The 22,003-nt window shown below is 35.7% G+C and overlaps 1 pseudogene; it reads right to left on the reverse strand.

Annotated features, from left to right (window-relative positions):
* Window positions 1–548: 548 nt before the first annotated feature.
* On the reverse strand, window positions 549–20,363 carry LOC120355951 (annotated as a pseudogene).
* Window positions 20,364–22,003: the final 1,640 nt, after the last annotated feature.

Here is a 22,003-nt window from a genome sequence, read left to right on the forward strand (position 1 = left end):
GATTGATGATAAAGTTCAATTGGCGTCGTAAACAAGAGAATCTTTATCAAGTGCAATGTTTCACAAAAGTGTTTGGAGACAAAAGTAGCGTTTGCCAATACATACATAGAATATAATTCTCATTACTCATTCGTAAACGTAGCCTACAGGGGAATACTTTCACCATTGAAAATATTTATTCTCCCCCATGCAAAGACATTCCGGGACGACACTCACGTACGATAGGACAGAAAGCTCTATGTTTATTTTAGGATTTTTTATAGAAATTTTAAATTAATTATTGATTAATTTTCGAGAAAACATAACAATTCTCCCCCATCCATGCAAAGACATTCCGGACGACACGTCACGGTACGATAGGACAGAAGCTCTAGTTTTTATTTAGGATTTTTTAGAGACATTTAATTAATTAATTATTGATTAATTTTCGAGAAAACATAACAACAGGTCAATGTAACTTACTGAGCGCGAGGTCTACTATTCACAGAACTAAAGCATTCATGAATTCAGTGATTTGTATAGTGTTTTTTAGTTTGACTAGCACTGACCATTGCAATGAAACGGGCCGATGAACTTGAAATAGAGCAGATGATCGGGATTGACGTAGGAGGCCGGGTGATTTGCAGACTGTAGTTGTTTCTTGTTGGCGTACTCGAACAAGCAGTACATCGGGTTCAGTACCTCGTGCGATAGCAGGAAAACCCATTCTCTGCAAAAAAAGAAACACACTTCTTGTTACAAATAATAAAAGTTGAGAGTTAAATTCAGAGAAATAAGTAGTATGACGATAATCAAGTAGTTGGTTTAGCACTCCTTACCCGATACACCGCCCCTAATCGTATAATAGAGTTTGTAACAGCTGTGCCTAGTTGAAAGTTGTGTGTATATTTTTGGCTTCAAAATTTTCTGAAATAACTTATTTATTCAAAGTGCGGTGATATGAAGTGCAAAATTTGACTCTAGTGGTATTTTAATCATTCAAATTCAAAATTCCAGCTAATATATATTCTTGGACAGAACTTTGAACTTTAAATTTCCTCAGTAAGAACTAACCTATTTTTTTCGGACATTCATTATTTATAAAAAATTGGGAACAGAATAGTTTTGGGCTATGCCTGTTGTTCTAATCCCGATCATATTCATATGATTGTATATTATATCAACGATAAATAAATAAATAAATAAATAATCAAGCCCCTCCTCCACCCTGGATATGATGTAGGGCCTACAGCCTGGGAGAGAGACGAGAGAGAGGTAGATACAAGAAATAAGAGAAAGAGTGAGGAAGGAGAGGATAGAGAAGAGAGGAGAGAAGAAACACAAGGAACATTAAACAGTAGAGAACAGTGAGAGACAAGAGAAAATCAAGAGGAGAAGAGAAAATAAAAAGAAGAATAGGAGAGATTGATTGAGTACTTGATTCATGTAGATTACAATATATACTGGCTTATTCACTTATATACAATAGCTACAAAAATACAGCAAAGTTTTAGATGAATTTACATAACATAAACAGAGAAAATAATTATTGACTGTACATGATATGAAAAGTATCAATTTGGGATAACTAAACAAGATAATATTGTAATGCATCTACATAAATTGGCGGAGCTTTGGACATATCAATGTCCTTCTTTGGAAAGAATATTAAAAATATCCTCCCCAGTAAACTCTCTACCAAGAACATTAATTTCATTTACACGACTAAAGATTGTTTACAAATAAACATTTTGTAGAAGTTTTCAAATAGAGAGAAACGATAGCATAAGTAGATATCCATGTTATAGGGCGTTTATGTCGCAACTTTTACTGTTATCCCAAGCCGATAGTTCACGTAGTTCTTTCCTAGCAGCTGTGTGACGTGGTAGTCTCTCAAATTGTGCCGTTAATACACTATCACCCCAACAAAACAGTAAAAATTGACAATAATCGACAGTAATCGGCTTGAGATAACAGTAAAAGTTGCGACATAAATTCCCTATACCATTGGATATCTCCTATGCTATCGTTGTCTATGGTTTTAAATATATGAGAATTTAAGAACAAATCGTATGATTAATAAAGTGAGGTAATTATGTAATCAATTAAAATTATTGAAATGGAGTAGACTAATGGTGGATCTGGGGTAATCAATATTCAGCAATATACAGCAGTAATTCGTGGATATTCTGAACAATATGAGTTTATATACAATTGATTCTGTTAGGGTTTATGGATGGGATGGGTGAAGGGAAAATGTCATGTTATCGTTCTAGGGCTGGACAGTTTCAGTCATTTGTTCCAAAATAGGAGATGGAGACGAGAAAGAGAGAGAGGAGAGAGATGAGATAAGAAAAAAGAGAGAGGAGAAAGGAGTAAAGGAGAGAGGAGGAGGAGGAGGTGGTGGGAGAAAAGAGGGAGAGGAGAAAGAGGTGGAGTAGAAGGAGGAGAAGAAGAACTGTTTCTTCTAAATAAGAAAAGTATTGTTGATAACAGAACTAAAACTGTACTTACCTAGACACACCGCCTAATCGAGTCCCTCCTCGCCTCTGAATATTGATATAGAGCTGCGCCTAGCTCGTAGGCGGGCGCCGCATGATCTGGTGATAGCTGTCTCGAAACAGCGACTGGCGGGCGACTGTGATCTTGATGTGCGATGGTAGCACGTTGGACTGGCACAGGTAGCGGAAACTGCGACAACTTCCAGCGGAACGAGCGCTCGTAGGCACGCGGCACGCCGTACACGCCTTCGGCCTGCCAAACAAGAAAAACAAAGTTTAGACAAAATGCGAAAGAAATGTTTTACAGTGTTCAAGTGATGTCCGTTCAAAAAAAAATCGTGAGGGTGGCTACTAACGACAGGACAAGTGTGTAGATACATGCTCGCCATGCATGTTGTTGTGGACACATTACCTACCTTGTTTGTATTGTATTGTCTCTTTTTTGTTGTGAATCTTTCTATCTTTCTAGTTTTATGTTAAGAATTGGAAGTATTTTCTTTTTAATGAAATGACGCATTCATGTACAATATACATTGTATGTCTTGAATAAAGAGATTGATTGATTGATTGATTGATTGATGATGTTTCATTAGCGAGAAGCTTTGAGCAAAAAAGACAGCTGTTTTGACACCAGCTTCTAACATAAAATGAACAACCAATAATGATAAATAAGCCACTGAAAAATAAAAAATTATAAAGATACAAATATAATTTACCTGAAATACAGCAGTGAAGAAAAAATGAACAACAAACAATTCATAGAACTAAAAGTACTACTTTATAAAAAATCAATTTATTTAGATTTTTTTATTTAGCACCACTAACCTCCTCTCAAAGGAGTTACCATATATATTGTAACTAAAATTACTACTTCATACAAAATCAATTCATTAAAATTTTTTTTTTTGAAATTTAGAGCGCCACTAAACTCCTTTCAAATGAGTATATGGACTTTTTTTTTTAGAGAGGAAAACAAGAATATGTGGAAGCAACAGATCAATGATCCATTTTGCTTCCTTACATTAATCGTTTGAAAAACAAAGAAAATTTGAAGTACAACTAAACAAATTAATATTGGAAATAAGAAATTAAATGTAGAAACATTTATGATGATGATTATAAATACATTAATATAAAATGCAATTACATCAAGTGATTATACAATCTTAAGTTCTGCACCAAATACTAAAATGAAAAATGAGTGAAATGAAATAATACTTAAATAATTAAAGAAAATTTGAAGTACAACTAACAAATTAATATTGGAAATAAGAAATTAAATGAAGAAACTTTATGATGATGACTATAAATACATTAATATAAAATGCAATTATCAAGTGATTATACAATCCTAAGTTCTGCACCAAATACTAAAATGAAAAATGAGTAAAATGAAATAATACTTAAATAATTAAAGAAAATTTGAAGTACAACTAAACAAATCAATATTGGAAATAAGAAATTAAATGTAGAAGCATCTATGATGATGATTATAAATACATTATATAAAATGCATTACATCAAGTGATTATACAATCTTAAGTTCTGCACCAAATACTAAAATGAAAAATGAGTGAAATGAAATAATACTTGGAAATAAGATTAATTCTCCCAGACTCTATGGATCAACTCTCCCATACTCCCTTCCATCCAGTAGGGCCTCTCTAACTTCACGACGAAACCGACTCCCAGAAAGGTGAAATAAGTCAATTCTGTCCGCAACCGTATTGAACACCTGGGCAGCCGATTCATGGAGCAAAAAAACCACTCAATGATCTGCTATAATTTACTCTGAATGAGAATGTAGATCTCCGTGCTATTGGAGATACATAGATATTGATCTGGGCCAACAGCTCGGTGTATCAACTGAACCATTCACAGCTTGGTGCAAGAACACCAGATCAATCACAGAACGTCTTACACAAGAGGATCATATTGAAGATTATGTATAGCTCTCTGCTAGGAAAACCAATAGGACACGGGACACTAAATCTCTTATAGAACAAGTGTCTCAAAAATCTCTTCTGTACCCTCCCAAGTCCTGAATTAGACCCCCAGAGTATGGATTCCAATAGGAGCTCCATACTCCAGCACACTTCTGACAAGTGACTTATACAGGCACAATAGAGTCTCTTCACCTCTAAAGTCCCTGCAGGTTCTTATTACAAAGCCAGACTTTGACTAGCCTTGTTGACAATTTTTTCGACATGGAAATTGAATTTCAAGGAAGAATGAAAATAACCCCCAGATCCTTAACTTCCAGGTTACGAGGCAGCTGACAGTCACCTACATTGTAAGCAAAGTTAATCAGCTCATTTCGCCTACGAGTAAAGGTGACAACCTACACTTATTAACATTCAGCAGTAAACCATTTTCTGTGCACCATGCATGCAACCTATCTACATCCTCCTGCAAAGATTCACAGTCTTGAGTGGTGTGTATTACCTTAAATACCTTCACATCATCTGCAAACATTAAGCAGTGAGATTCTTGATCGCATGGGGCAAATCATTAACAAATAGCAAGAAGAACAAGGGTCAAGATTTGAGCCCTGGGGCACCCCTGATCCATTCTTGAAATGAAAAGAATCAGTACCATGCACCGATACATATTGTATCCTCTCAACAAGGTAGCTTCTAACAAAGGACAACTATTCCTACCGAAACCAAAATTTGCCAACTTTTTCAATAGTATACCATGATTGACCCTGTCAAATCCTTGGACATATCACTATACACCACATCCACTGAGCCACCCTGCTCCAAAGCAGATGATACAGTGCTAGTAAACCCCATCAGATTGGTTACAGTTGACTTTTTGGGCATGAACCATGTTGCTCTCTACAAATCAGAGGATGGACATGATTGAATATATTCCTGTATATAACCTTTTCAAAAACCTTAGCTAGTACATTCAATAATGATATTGATCTGTAATTAGTAATCAGATACCTATTCCACTCTTAAAAATTGGGGTGACACGGGCCATCTTCCACCTAGATGGAAAAACGCCAACCTCAATGACATGTCAAAGATGAACTTCAATGGTTCCAACAGCAATGTGGCACAGCCCTTAATTATAAATGGTGGTAAACCATCCGGCCCCATCGATGCTCTTGGCTTCAACTCCACAATTGCTGCAGAAATCTCTTCAATGGAGACCGAGGACAAGTTGAAAAAGCAGCCACCATTATTACTGCAATACACTGTATCAATATTCGGACAAGGAGGGTCATTGACATATACAGAAGCAAAGTACTCAGCAAATGCATTGGGAATATCCCTACCAAAATATGACACATCATTCAGCTTCATTGCCTTTTCTGAAAAACTATTGCCGCGCTTGCTATTGACGAATTCCAAAATGATTTAACATTGCCTTTCATTCTGAGACCACTTCATCTAAGTGTGCACGATGGGCATTTTGAATTTTCACTTTATTTCAGCTCTCAATTTTTTGAACAACTTGACAATCATTTAATTTTGCACTTATAAAACAGTTGGTCAAATATCCTCAATGATGAGGATTTTTTATTTTAAATATATTATACTATTTTCGATTGCAACGGTCACCAGCGGGCAAAGTTTATTCTTTTGCTGGTGATGCCATATATAATACGTACCGTAAATTATATATAAATGTGATTGTTTTTTTAAATGGCGGAATAGAATGATTTGATTTGAAAGAAGAAAAAAAAATATGTATATATTTTTTTATAAAATATTATATATATATTTTTTTTCTATATAGATTTATATTTTTTTTTTACTTTATATATTTTTTTATAAAATATTATATATATATTTTTTTCTTCTTTCAAATCAAATCATTCTATTCCGCCATTTAAAAAAACAATCACAAATAAAGAGCAATCAAATATGATGAACAATAAATCAATAAATTTAAACAAAATACAAGTGTTAACTTAAAAATAAGAAAATAATAATACAAAATCATAAACATCTCTTTACGTATGTATATATAATTTACGTATATATATGGCATCACAGGCAAAAAAAAATAAACTTTGCCCGCTGGTGACTGTTGCAAATCGAAAATAGTATAATAATATTTAAAATTAAAAAAAATCCTCATCATTGAGGATATTTGACAAACTGTTTTATAAGTGCAAAATTTAAATGATTGTCAAGTCCATATATCATTTGAAAGGAGGTTAGTGGCTGCTAATTTCAAAAAAAAAATCTAAATGAATTGATTTTTTATGAAGCAGTAATTTAGTTGTATGAATTTTTTGTTGTTTATTTTTTCTTCACTGCTGTATTTCAGGTGATTTTTCGTAGACCTTGCAGAATATATATATACTCTCCAAGGTCTACGAAAAATCATACAACTATGTATGGAGAGTATTATATATATATAATATATATTATATATATATATATATATATATATATATATATATATATTATATATATATATATATATATATATATATATTATATAATATATATATATATATATACTCTCCAAGGTCTACGAAAAATATTATTTTAATATTTTATAAAAAATATATATATATATATATATATACTCTCCAAGGTCTACGAAAAATCACCGTGAACTAAAGCAACAGAACTCCTCAATCGAATAGAAAACACGTCCTTCAATTCTATCTTCAACTGAACTCTCAGTTTTTTCAAGAGTTGACAGGAAGTTAAATGTTAAATGACAGGAAGTAAATGTAAGTTGAATGTCTATTCAATGCATTGAATAGATGAATACCTACTCTGGTTCAACCCTTTCGCGATGTGTTTCATCCCTGAGTACATGTCTGTGTGTCTTGTCTCATAGGAATGTATCATAAAACCTTTCTAAAACATCGACTCATTTTTTTTTTAAAGACAAAATGCTTCCAACATATACAAACTAGGGAGTGGGAGAATTTTTAATTGCTTTAAAAACGGTCTACAACTAGTTCTAATTGACTCTCCTACCGTAACGCGAATTGCCCATTTCTGCAAATTGAAGATCTGGCTGACATCCGTAGAATTACCCCAAAATGCAATGCCATATGTGAATGGAATAGCGCGTAATAGACCTCTTTCAAAGTTTGAATATCTAGTAGGATTTTCATGGTCCTAAGCACATATACAGCAGAGTTCAATTTATTTTTCAAGAAATAAGAAGTAAAAGGTTTCTTTTCTGTACTGACCCCTTGGGCGCACCGGGCCGGGTCTGGAAGGTGGTGGTCCTTGTGTTGTGGTCGACAAAGTAGCGCACTCCGTCCTCCGTGAGCCGAATCTCCCAGCCGGGCGGCAGTTGGGGCTCGTCCACGCCCGCACCCACCCACTCACGCTCCTGGCCCTGGGTGCGCGGGTCCTCCCACTGCGTTGTGCGGTTCTTGTGGTTCACAAAATACACGCGACCTGAAACACATCAGTGCAATCCACAATTCAAACAAAACTTAAACGCTATGCACAGTATCAATTTCAAGCTATCAAAATGAAAAAGTTTTCTCGCGAAAACATTCTTTTCCTACAGTTACGTTGAAAAGTGGCCATTGCTGCACTGATTACAGAACGCAAAGAATCACTTTTCCGCTCTAGTGCGGGAAAAATTTTTCTGCACTCCAGATTTGCAACATGGCAACGCAAAATACTTAGTAGGTTAATGGAGCAACAGTGCAGCAAAATCAAAATGAAGTTGGTAACAGTGACTGCTGGGGCTGCTATAGTGAGCAGAGGTGCAACGAAGCACAACGCGCTAATTATTATTCATTATATATTATAACCAAGGACAACGAGGACTTTAGGATTTTAGGATTAAGGTTTTTATCAATAATAAAATTACACAGAAAAACATTTGATGCTTTCAGGCAATTTTACCCATAAACCCACTTTCATATTCAATGGTAACTGTAGGAAAAACTTAATGTGAAATACGTGCGCAAAGTTCCTCTGCTGCACTCAAGAAACCATTCCGCCCTCGCCTACGGCTCGGGCGTAAACGTTTCTTTCGGGCAGCAAACTGTCACTTTGCGCACTAGTTGCACAAATAACTATTTCTGATCATTACTTTTTGAGATATGAGCGCCTGAAGTTTGAATTTTGGGACAGAACATTTCAATTCGGTAAGATATAAATCCATGAGATTTAGAGGATGGATTCTGCATGGTATTGTTGATCTAGTAAAACAGAAATTTTCTGAAAATATCGACTTTTCGAAAAAGTTATTCAATTTACTAAAAAAACAAAAATAACTCAATTGAAAGTTATTTTTATTAAATTGAACAACTATCTTAAAAATTCATATTTTCAGAAAATTTTTGTTTTACTAGTCAACAATACCATGAAGAATCTATCCTCTAAATCTCGTGGATTCATCTCTTACCGAATTTGAAATGTTCTGTCCAAAATTTAAACTTTAGTCTCTCATATCTCAGAGATCTGGTGTGGAGCACTCACAACTTTCCTTGCCGTTATGAAAATTGATCACCTGACGCTAGTGTACACGCGCATCTCAAGTCTACTATTCAAAGATCTACCAGCTGGTAACAGGACATAACGCTGGAGACACGAGGTCTGCTATCTCTTCATAGTGAATATATTCATAGAATCAACAGTTGCCAACAGTTTGCATTATTGAATAATCACATTTTCTCGAATTTCGAGCTTATTTTCAATTCTAGGTGGAAATGTCACTGAACTTAATTGTAGAGATTTTTATGCTCAATCTTTTCCACTTGAAATTTTTTGTTTAAATTGTATCTGAAGCCTGATAATTGGGAATCTAAAATCACACTTTGCATTGATGGGGCGGAGCTCCTGAAATTTTTACAGATATGGGACTTGTGGCAGTTGATAGAGCTTTATCAATGACTATTTTAGGTATAAATTTGATCAAAATCGTTGGAGCCATTTTCGAGAAAATCGCGAAAAACCCTGTTTTTGACAACATTTTTGCCATTTTAGCCGCCATCTTGAATTGGATTGTTCGAAATTGTTCGTGTCGGATCCTTATAGGGAAGGACCTTAAGTTCCAAATTTCAAGTCATTCCGTTAATTGATAGATGAGATATCGTGTACACAGACGCACATGGACACTCATACACACACACACACACACACACACACACCACACTCACACACACCACACACATAAATACAGACCAATACCCAAAAACCACATTGGACTCAGGGGACCTTGAAACGTATAGAAATTTAGAAATTGGGGTACCTTAATTTTTTTCGGAAAGCAATACTTTCCTTACCTATGGTAATAGGGCAAGGAAAGTAAAAATTAATGATGAGAAAAAATGTTTTCCCGAGAAAACTTTTTCATTTTGATAGCTTGATGATATACAAATCGAAAAACTTAGAAAAATATCTCGAGTAAAAAGTTTATTTTTAGCCTTTGCATAGCCTTAAGCCGTTCTCGGACTTTTCACCCACCCTGTATATTTTTGTACAATGCATATAAATGAAGACGAATAAATTCAAGTTAATGTTTGTACACTGCATATACACGAAGAAGAATAAATTCAATTTTAATTTCGGTTACCTTCAGGCTGAACACGCTTCTCCCAGCCGCTAGGCAGCGGCCCCAGCAGCGCGTCTCGTCTTCGGCCGCGGCTGCCGTGACCGCAGTAGCACTGGCGCCGGCCACTGCAGGCCCGGCAGGCGGCGGTGACGTCACCGGGACCGCGTCAACTGATGCCGTGACCGCAGCCGCTCCTGCACTCGTCGATGCTCCAGCCACGGCAGCCGCTGCTGCTGCAGCCGCGTTCGCTTGTTGCTGCTGCAAAAATTTTCATTTATTTATTTATTGACAAAGAATGTGAACTAAAAGTTAGCAATGATAAAATTGAAGTAATAGATCAATGTCTTATAAATATGTATCTATAAATATAGTGTTTTTACTATTGTCTTATTCTTTGAATTAGGCTGGTCACTAACGACAGAACCTACATGATGAACATGTGTGTAAACACATGTCGTCATACATTATTGTGTCTTCACAGCAAAACGTTTGGAACACCATTTTTGAGATGAGGTTTTCGTATCTTCGATTTTTTATATGAGCTAAAGAAGACGACATTAAGGGCTGGTTTCCGAGCTCGGGATTTAGCTTAGTTCTAGACTTGAAACAGCTGGAGTAAGAAAATTGGCTTTCCGAAACGGGGAGTAGTCGTCGTCATTGTCAAAGTCACGTTTGAATTAAATTTTTAAAAACTAGACAATTTAACACAAAATAAAATAAAGAGAAATTAGTGTAAAGTTTCAGCTATTTTGAATTATTTAGGAATGTCTAATTTAGTCAAGGAAAAACGTTTCCAATAATAGAAATGAGAAATAAACTGCAACAACTGTTATAAAACTGCGACTACGCCCCGTTTTGGAAAGCCAATTTTCTTACTCCAGCTGTTTAAAGTCTAGAACTGAGCTAAATCCCGAGCTTGGAACCGACCCTTAGGGCAGTTTGCACAGTGATAGTTTAAACTACATTCATTTTAAACTGGATTAAATCCGTATAAAGTCTCGCTTGTTATAATGTGTTCATTTCGAGTTAATCACCAGCTGATTTAATTATGTTTAAGCTTTGACTGTGCAAAAGGCCCTAAGTGTAAGAATAAACTGAACTGAACTAAACCTATCCTAACCCAACCTAAATAACTCACATACAAATCAAATCAAATCAAATCAAATTGTTTTATTCATAAAATATTACATATTCACAAAATATAAAAGTGTTATAAATTACATGAATAAATTCTCCCTGCCTGAATGATTTGTCCGTGTGCAGGGAGGTAATACGCACACAGACTAACCGCACCAACGAAACTTAACCTGAGGGTGTCATCACACTGAATGCCTATATGTGCAAGTGCACGTCAGATGAGGAGGAGTTTGTACACTTTGTTCGGACTTGGGGAGTCCGATGGTAGCAAGCATTCAAAAGGCACACCATTGTTTAATGTTAAGTCGGGCCTAGGCCACAAACTAAAGTTCTGTCATAAATTGTCAAACTCTTTAAATAAGGATGAGACGAGAATGCATGCATGAGACGAAAAGCAAAATCTGGGTAGTGCCATGAATCTGGTCAGAACGCAACCAGTGCACGCGTTCAGTGTGAGTGTTCCTATTGCTCTTCCCAGATTTTGTTTCTCATCTTGGTCATACATAAACAAGCGAGTACTTTTACTTGTACGCTCCCAATGTGATCATTTGGGTGTACCACACCAGATTTTATTTATTTAACTAACCTAACCTGACCCAAGTCAACTACTCACATGCGGATAGAGGAATCGCTGGTTGCCCTGAGTCATGACATGCGCGCGCTCGCCCTGCCACTGCTGGTAGTGCTGCAGTCGCTCCGAGTTGGGCCGCTGCCAGGTGGTGGTTCGCGTGTTGTGGTCCACATAGTAGATGCGGCCGCGCGGGTCGCGTCGCATCTCCCAGCCGCCGGGCAGCGCCTGCGGTCGCTCCCACGACGTCGACCGCGTGTTGTGGTCCACGTAGTAGCGGCGGCCGTACTCGTCGTAGCGCATCTCCCAACTGTCAACACACATGACATGATCATTATTAGATTATTTATTGTGTTTTGCTTCGGTTTTGTATATGTTTGGACTTTTTAACATCAAAATGAACTTTATTCCGAAGTGAAAAGTGTAAATTTGAAGTATTGTGCTCACTATAACCTTAGTTTCCGGTTTCCCATTAGGGAACTTTGGACTATATACGGCGAGGTGGAACTACCTTGGGCCTCCCCAACATTCAAAGCCATTCGCTAATAATAATATTAGATTTATTTTCCATTCCTTAACAGTGATGATTTAGTGAAACATTTTTATTTGATCTGGTTTTTTAACACATCTAAATTTTTAATTTCAGTTTAATATCAGTTTTGGACTCAAATTTCTATCAAAATTTGGGAAAGGAACAGTTTTGAGCTTCAAGCATGTGGTTCCTTTTCCAATCGTTATATTGAATTAAGAATGATATTGTATCTGTGGATGTCTAAAAAAGGTCATCAATAAATAAATAACGCATCTCCCAGCTGAAAACACAACAACAAATTTAAATGAATTTTTATCCAGTTTTAGAGCGGCGTTTACACAAAAGCTGTCAAAATGTTGTCTGAAAATAGTTTTTACTTTCCTTGCCCTAATACCATAGGTAAGGAAAGTATTGCTTTCCAAAAAAAATTAAGGTACCCTCATTTCAAGTTTTCTATACGTTTCAAGGTCCCCTGAGTCCAAAAATCATGTTTGAAACGTTATAGAAAACTTGAAATGAGGTACCTTAATTTTTTTTGGAAAGCAATACTTTCCAATAATTTGTGGAAAGCAATACTTTCCAACACACACACACACCCCACACACACACACACACACACACACGCGCGTGTGTGTGTGTGTGTGTGTGTGTGTGTGTGTATGTCTGTGAACACGATAACTCCATTCCTAATTAACCGATTGACTTGAAATTTTAAACTTAAGATCCTTATACCATAAGGATCCGACAATAAGAAATACAATAAGATTAATCCAAGATGGCGGAAAAAAATGGCGGATAATTACTAAAAAACCATGATTTTCACGGTTTTCTGGAAAACGGCTCTAACGATTTTTTTTCAAATTCATACCCTGTATAGTTATCTATCAGCTCTATCAACTGGCATGAGTCTCCTTTCTGGGAAACTAATGAGGGGTCTACCCCATCCTTTAGAAATGAACTTGTAACCTCCTTCTTGTGCATGAGGTAGGTAGGTAGGTAGAGCAGTTCATAAAAAGAACACATAGTCGAGATCTGTAGAACAGCTTTTTGACGCTTTTAAGAAAATCATCAAATTTCACAATTCACACAAAGGAAAAGTTCACTGAAAACAATTATATATACACATATACGGTAGTCTGATCGTAGGTCAAATATGTTGCCTCCATCGTCATTATTTATTCCCTGAATTATTCTTGTTTAAGAATGGGGCTTACAGTTCAATGAGCAAGGAAAGTTGTGTGAGTGTACCACACCAGATTTTTACAAAAGGTTGTCATTGTAGACTTGTAGCGGGAGAGGCACTTTCTCAGTGTTTCCCACACATAGTGGGAATCAAAGAATTGTTAAAAACAAGGATTTCTACAAGATGACGAACAATACGTTACTATGCTTTTCAAGAAATTGACAACAAATTGGCAACTTTCTCAGTGTTTTCCCCACTGAGTGAGAAACAAAAATTTGTTTAAATCAAGGATATCAACAAATCTTTCAAAGATTCAATCCAACTCACCCAGACGGCAGAGGGTCCTCCATCGCAGCACCGGCGGGCGCAGCCGCACCGCCATTGGTCACCTGCTCCGGCCGACGTCGTGCTGCCATTGGCCGGCAGCTGCGGCTGAGGCCCCGCCCCCACGCTGCTTTGGACACCACCGCCGGCACTTCTGCGCCGCTATTGGCCGGTCGCACGCGTGCACGCACACCACCCCGCACACACTGCACGTGTTGGCCGCAGAGGAAGCGATGGCGGTGACAGCAGGGGAAGGGGAAGGGCTGCTGTTGCCGTTGTCAGCTGTTAGAGCTGCTGCAGCGGCTGGGTTTAAAGGTGCTAGAGACACACAGAAAATGATACTATTAGATTAGAGTGAGAGTTTAGTTTAGTTCAATTTATTTATGCAAGTTTCTATAATCAAACAACTTGTGGAAATGCAAGAAAAGAACTTACACAATGACAGCAATAATATATTACTTGTTAATGAAGTATATATTATATAATAAAAGAAAGAACAGAAGAAAGAAAGAAAGGACTCATTCTCGCACACAGGCAGTAATGCCTCTGCGAGAGTAAATATTTCTAATATAATTTGTATATCGCTGTCATTTCTGTGGTGCTAACATTGTCTTTTTTTTATTGTAAAGTGTATTATTATTATTTTATGAGTAGGTTACCACTGTGATTGCTTGTAAGACTTGTGAAATAAATAACTTTTTGAATTGAAATTTTCAAGGCTTTTAATACACCTGACAACTGTTTTTAGCCGGGACCGACGCATAAACCTGTCCATCAGTAGAGCTACGTTTACACCGGAGTTGAATTGAATTAAATTGAATTGAAAAAAATCTTTATTCATAAGCATGTACAGGTTAACACGAGTTATTAGGAAAAGTTATTAATTTGACTGAATCGTCAAAAATTTCTCTTAACAAAAGTTAATAACTCATGTTTTTAACAGAAAATTCCTTGTTATTAAAGAAAATGTTATCAACATAAATGTGAATGACGGACAACATATATGTTATAAAACTTTAAAAACGTTTGTTATTAACTCCGGTGTAAACAAAGCTTAATAAAATCTCTATTGTGTTTCAGTATCAAATGAAATGCTTCTAAAATTCTAAATTTCCTAAAAAGGAAAGAAATTTCTAAATTTTCTAAAAAAGGGAAGAAATTTCTAAATTTCCTAAAAAAGAAAATAAATTTCTAAATTTTGCTTCCTAAATTTCAGTATCAAATGAAATGCTTCCTAAAATTTCTATTCAAATTGAAAAAACATTCATCACTCACGGTTGAAATTTGTTACCAATTTTGACAAAATAGTAAAGTTAACAATCACACTCAGCTCACAATGACTTCCTTCAGCTTGACACACACACCCCCAAAATTATCATTCAAGAAATGACACTGAACTGTGGTGTACATAGAGATTCACAATTTCAAATAAATTTGACGGTAGAATTCAAAAAATTTATTAACACATCTTTGTCATATTTAAAAAAATGTGGAAGAAATATGTGAACTAAGAATTTAGGATGTTATCAAAATTATCTTGTACTTGATTTGTTTACTGCGTGAAATTATTGTTTCAAGATATTATATAAAGGTTAATAAACTACGTAATGGGCAGCTGTAGAGAAATCCCTCTGACATCATGATAACAGCTGGACAGACAAACTTGATATGAGTAACATGTGCGGTATTTTGTAGTAGTTCTGGTGAACAGTAGACCTCACGCAGTATCCTCATCCACAAGTACCTGATTGAAACTATAGACCTTATGGAAATACAGCAAAGACTGGCTTCTTCACACATCTGGTAATCAGCTGATTTAGATTAATAATTCTATAGTCTGATTTTTACTTAATATTGCTTATGAGGAGGCTCCTTTTCCTTTTATATTATCCTTGAAATGCAAAATTCGAAAAACCTTGTATAGGCCTATACGTCGACGCGCAATTAAAAATGAAGATACTGTATCATTTATAAAGAGTGAGTCATATGTATGGAAACCCTTCAATAAGTTGCAGACTGTTGTAGATATACTACTGTAACTTTAGGATAAGTTATTGGTCAAATACTCCACCTTTGGACGTACAACTGATTACAATGCCTCATAAAGGGGTGACTTGGGGGTTGTTACTCGAATATTTTAATGTAAACACCTACTGTGTGGGCATCGTTCAAAAGGCCTTTCAAAACAAGGAAGATGACATCAATAAAAAAGATCTATGATACTTTATACTTTAGATTTCATGGAAATCTCTTACCGCGTTTCGCCGTAAATGCGCAACTATATAAACATTAAAACATTAAGAGAAAGAAATGCCAAACCGTCGACTTGAATCTTAGACCTCCTTCGCTCGGTCAAAAAACTTTTCTATAGAGTTTGTAAATAAGATAGATCTTATCTTTCTATGTATAATAATCTTGATAATTTACTTCCATCTGAAATAGACACAATCTGCTATGGAAAACAATGTAAAGAAAGTCTACAGAAAAGTTTTCTGACGTCACGATGGGACGATATGGCAGTATGTGGCTTTCATCGTCATCGCTTTCAGTATGGGCGGTCTATTCTATAACTGGTCTAAGGCTGCGACCTACCTCATCGATGCGCCGCTGGCGTAGACGAGCGCCGTCATGTCGACCTGAGGCCGTGCAGCAGCGTGATGAGCTCGCCGACTTTGACCGGCTGGCCACACGGCAGTCCGCCGAGTCCAGCTTGGGCTCGCTCATCAGGTCCAAGGTCAACTCCAGGTTGCTGCGCGGCCGTTGAACGGCAGCAGCACGTCGAACATGGACACACGCTTCTCGCCGAAGACATTGTCCTTGCGGAACGTAGAGTGGTCCAATAGGCGGTAGTGCAGGGTGGAGTAGGGTGTCACCAGGCTACAAGCAAACATAACCGATGAATGAATGAATCTATTTATTTGCAAAAAACAAAATACAAAAAAGCTTACAAACAAGAATATAAGCTATACTGCATCAAACTAAGTACATCCATAAAATTCAGGAACAGATAATTTATTCAATTAGCCCCCTATGTGTTGGGGGAGCATTGAGTCGATCATCGTACTCAAGAATGTGTTGAAAACCAGAATTCACCACAGTATCCATGCTTGTCGTAGGAGGCGACTAAAATGGGCCTCAAGGTAACTCCAGAAGTTGCCTTGCCTTCAGTGCAGTTTCAGTGCAATTTGACAGGTATGTTCCTTTAGAATTGCACGTCGACGTATATACAAGGTTTTTGAAATTTTGCATTTCAAGAGAACGGATTATTTGAAAGTTAAATAATTTGAAAAAAACAAATCTTTTAATAAAGTTTTCATATCATTCAATAGTAAAAATAATGCCATTTTGAATAAAAATACCGTAACATTTATTTTTTGAAGATGACATCTTGCAGGTGAAATCCTTTCCTACGCCAACATTCCTGTAGTTTCTTCATCACATTGTCCATGCATGGTTTGACGTTTCATTACAACTGGAATTTGAAATCGCTTCTTGATCTTGGCTTTCAATTCTTCCGTTGTTGCAGAATTGAAAGCCAAGATTCGATAAGCGATTTCAAATTCCGATTGATGTTACTTCAAACCATGCATGGACAATGTGATGGAGAGACTACAGGAATGTTGACGTAGAAAAGGAACATACCTGCAAGATGTCATCTTCAAAAACTAAATGTTACGGTATTATTTATTCTAAAATGGCATTCTTTTTACTATTGAATGATATGAATAACTTTATTAAAAGATTTGTTTTTCTTGAAATTATTTAACTTTCAAAATTTTCCGTTTCTCTGAAACCCCTGTATATCGTTCTATATTTATAATTCGTTTTCATACTATATCTTTCCGTTCATCTTATCACTCACATAGGATATCATTTGAAGAACCTAATCCCTTGAAAATGGGTATGAATTATGCGTCAGAAATCAGCAAATATTGTGTGGAATCAGCCAATAATAAATTCAATAAAACCAGCAATAAGTTGTAGAGTTTATTCGGATAATTCCGAGTTATGCTGTAATAAATGATTCTTCAAGTTTGAGATCTTTTCTGATCAGCAAATTTCAGTAATCAATAGCCGAAAGTGAACCCATACTTTAGAAATGAGGTCAAAATTAATCCACACTATTTATAAAATATATTTCATAATTACAGATATACAAAATTAGTGTGATTCTCTCACTTGAGGTTCCTTGACCTGTAAGTTTCCAAGTTGACAACTAACCTTCAAGTTTACTTACGATTGAAAGTTAGGACTAAACAAATATATTCCGAAATCTATCAGTATTTTTGTTGAAGTACTTACACGGTGAACTCTTCCTTCCACTTTGGTATGTATGTACATTTCAAGACTTCCGTCTTCCTAGGATTACTATCATCTACTAGCAGTTCCACGTAGGGGTTTGGCTTCCATATACTGCCGCTATGCTTTAGATGGGCACACTCAACTGCAAAACAAAAATATTTATTCCTTTTAATATAAATATTGAAAATAATGCAAGAGCATAATAAACTTTCAAGAAAAACTCCACAATCACGATAGGGTGAAAACTATGAATCTGAAATCCAATAGTAGCAAATTTGATAATATTAAAAATTAAAAATCATATTAAAAATCATATTTGCAAGGATTCAAAATTATTTTGAATCTTTGCAAATATGATTTTTAACATGCAAGAGCATATAAACTTGTATCTGTTTATATGTATCAACATCTTGATCTTGATATGTATCTCAAATAAAAAATATACACAGGGTAGGTGAAAAATCCGAGAACGGCTTAATATATCATACACAAAGGTAATTTGACGGTGGGTGTGATTGGGGATCCTACTCAAATTGAAAATACTACTTTACTATGACTTTAAAAATCTGGTCCGCCATCTTGGATTCGCCATATTGAATGCAACTTCATTTTTTCAAATAGGAAGGTGGTCATGGGATACATGATTTCGATACGGAATTTTAAGACAAAAAGAAGGCGAAAACCGCAAATCGATATCTCATAACGTTTCGAATATATTCACTTTATTAATAAATACCACTTATGTATTTTCATTTCTGATTTGCATGTTATTGATTAATAATGTGAATATCTTCTTAACGGTTTGAGATATCGATGTGCGGTTTTCGCCATTGATCTTGTCTTGAAATTCCGAGTTGAAATCATGTATGGTATGACAACCTTCATATTTAAAAAAATAAAGTTGCATTCAATATAGCGGATCGAAGATGGCGGTCCAGATTTGTAAAATCATTGTAAAGTAGTATTTTCAATTTGAGTAGGATCCCCAATCACACCCACCATCAAATCACCTTTCGGTATGAGATATTAAGCCGTTCTCTGACTTTTTTCTCTCCTTTCTGCTTTGAATAATATTGATTAATAATGTGAATATCTTTGAAACGGTTTGAGATATCGATGTGCGGTTTTTGCCATTCATTTTTTCTTGAAATTCCTTATCGAAATCATGTATCGCATGACCACCTTCCTATTTGAAAAAATAAAGTTGCATTCAATATGGCGAATCCAAGATGGCGAACCAGATTTTCAAAGTCATATTAGATTAGTATTTTCAATTTGAGTAAGATCCCCAATCACACCCACCGTCAAATTACCTTTGTGTATGATATATTAAGCCGTTCTCGGACTTTTCACCCACTCTGTATATATTTTTTCATTTGAGATACATATCAAGATCAAGATGTTGATACATATAAACAGATACAAGTTTATATGCTCTTGCATGTTAAAAATCATATTTGCAAGGATTCAAAATTATTAGCCGTAAGATATTAAGCCGTTCTTGGACTTTTCACCCACTCTGTATATATTAAATGGAAGAATTTGTTTATACACTTACGGAATAGGAAATTCACTAATGACGCATCGTCTAAACTACTGGACTGATTAAATTGATATTTTGCATATAGATTCTTAATTTACCTAGGATGGTTATAGGCGTATTTCAAATTCTTCAAGATTTCAGTTTGTCAAGTTCTTAATTAGATTGCTAGTCTATAATAAAGTGGGAGAGGGTGAATTTATTTTAGAATAAATACGTTATCCTTGTTATAAATTCATTGTAACATGAAATAATTATATATTCTACAGATGGGAATAAACTGGAAGTTGCATTGTTCCCGGGCTGACAAATAATTTTTGTATAGTAGCGCTCAACGAATTTCCATCAAGCTGTTTACCCTGTTGTAAATATTTGCAGTAGCAGAGGTCTTCGGGGTGATTTACAGCATTTAATTGTAATTTCGTTAAATAATAATTTTTAATTATAAATTCACTAATCTTGTTATGGTATCACTAAGCCCATAGTTTTGTATATTTGTAACATTTTATTGTGTTTTATTTGTTTCGTAAATCTTTGTAATTTTGTTTTGTTTTGTGTGATTTTAATAAATTGAATTGAAATTGAATCTTTTATCTATGTTAATACTGACTAGTAACACTGAGCTGATAGAAGCCGGTATTGGCCGACTGCTGAGGCGGCTCCTCAGGATCCATGGTGGCGCGATTCTGCTTCAGCTGTCAGTGTTGTTGGCAGGTGTGCTCGCACTCATCGCTACAGTCAACTTCTGACTGCCAGATGTGCCAAACGTCCGCTCACTATCGGACGCATGTAGGGCTCACTGAAAAAATACGAAAATCGAAACAAAATATTAATTACAAAATTACAAAACTTGAGTCACTGAGAACAAACAAAAATTGAAAAATATTGATTGAAAAACTATGTAACGACAATTATTTATTAAAATCATTTTAATGGAAAGAGAACATAAATACAGTGGTAGTGCAGGATATTAATTAAAAAAAATACCAAACTATGTGAAAAGCATTTATTACAATCCTTTTAATGAAAAGAGAACAGACTGCAGATCAAAGTCAGACACAGAATGGGAAGAGTGATTTCAGACGAGGAAAGGAAATTAATTTCTGAACGAATGAAGAAATATTGGGCTGAGAGAGGACGGAGTAAAGGTGGAAGATACTGACTACAGTGGTCCAATGAAGGCCATAAAATTATAATAATAATAATAATAATGAAAAGAGAACATAAATATAGTGTTAATGCAAGATGTTAACTAGTAGTTCTGTGAACAATAGACCTCGCGCAGTTGTAAACCACAGTCTCCTCTAATACTGTCCATCAGAGTAAATTCTGTCCTGTCCTGTCGTGTCGGCGAGATATCGGTTGATGAACGACTAATGGCTGTTTGGGTTGTTGTATCGACAATGCTAATAATTTGATGTAAACAGCTATATGCTACTATCATCAAAAGCTTACCCAGTTGAAAGCAGAGAAAAGTCGGGGGAAATGCTAATTCAAGTTATTAATTGCATGCCTCACTGCATAATAGTCCACAGAACACTGTTTTTTCCATTAAGTTAAATTGAGATAGAGAATTACATAATCCACTCGACAGCTGATTTATTCAGATGAATAATTCTATAGTCTGATTTTTACTCTAATATTGGCGTATGAAGGAGGCTTCTTTTCCTTCTATATTATCCTTAAAATGCAAACTTTCCAAAAACCTTGTATACGTCGACGCGTAAAATTTAAAAAGGAACATACCTGTCAAATTTCATGAAAATCTATTACCGCGTTTCGCTGTAAATGCGCAACATGTAAACATATAAACATAAAGAGAAATGCAAAACCGTCGACTTGAATCTAAGACCTCACTTCGCTCGGCAATTAAAAAATTACAAAACTATGTGACAAATTATTTATTACTTTTGTTGGGAAAAGAGCATAAGTCCAATAGTGATGAATAATTTTTATAGAGAAATATATAATAAGGAAAATGATTGAAGTACAGGGAAAACATTTTCAGGTGAAGAGAGGGAAATTTCAGGAAGTAGGGAAAACATTTAGAGGAAGAAGGAGAAAAATATTCCCTCTATATGTTTCTCCTTCTTTCTCTAAATTTTTCCCCTACTCCCTGAAAATTTCCTCTCTTCACCTAAAAATGTTTTCCCTGTTACTTCAATCATTTTCCTTTCACCTCCAAATTTTTCCCCTCTTACTCCAAACATTTTCCCTCTACCACCAGAAGAGGAACTTTCGAAGGAAGCGGGGAAACATTTGGAGTGAGAGGGGAATAAATTCAAAGAAAGGGGGAAAATATTCGGAAAAAGTGGGAGAACAATTTGTTGATGAGGGAAAATATTGGAGTAAGAGAGGACACATAAGGTGAAAAGGGTAAGAATACATTGGGAGAAGAGGAAGAGGGAAAATATCTGAGAAAGAAGGGAAAATATTC

This window comes from Nilaparvata lugens, unplaced genomic scaffold, assembly GCF_014356525.2.
Source record: "Nilaparvata lugens isolate BPH unplaced genomic scaffold, ASM1435652v1 scaffold5345, whole genome shotgun sequence".
Classification (NCBI taxonomy): Eukaryota; Metazoa; Arthropoda; class Insecta; order Hemiptera; family Delphacidae; genus Nilaparvata; species Nilaparvata lugens.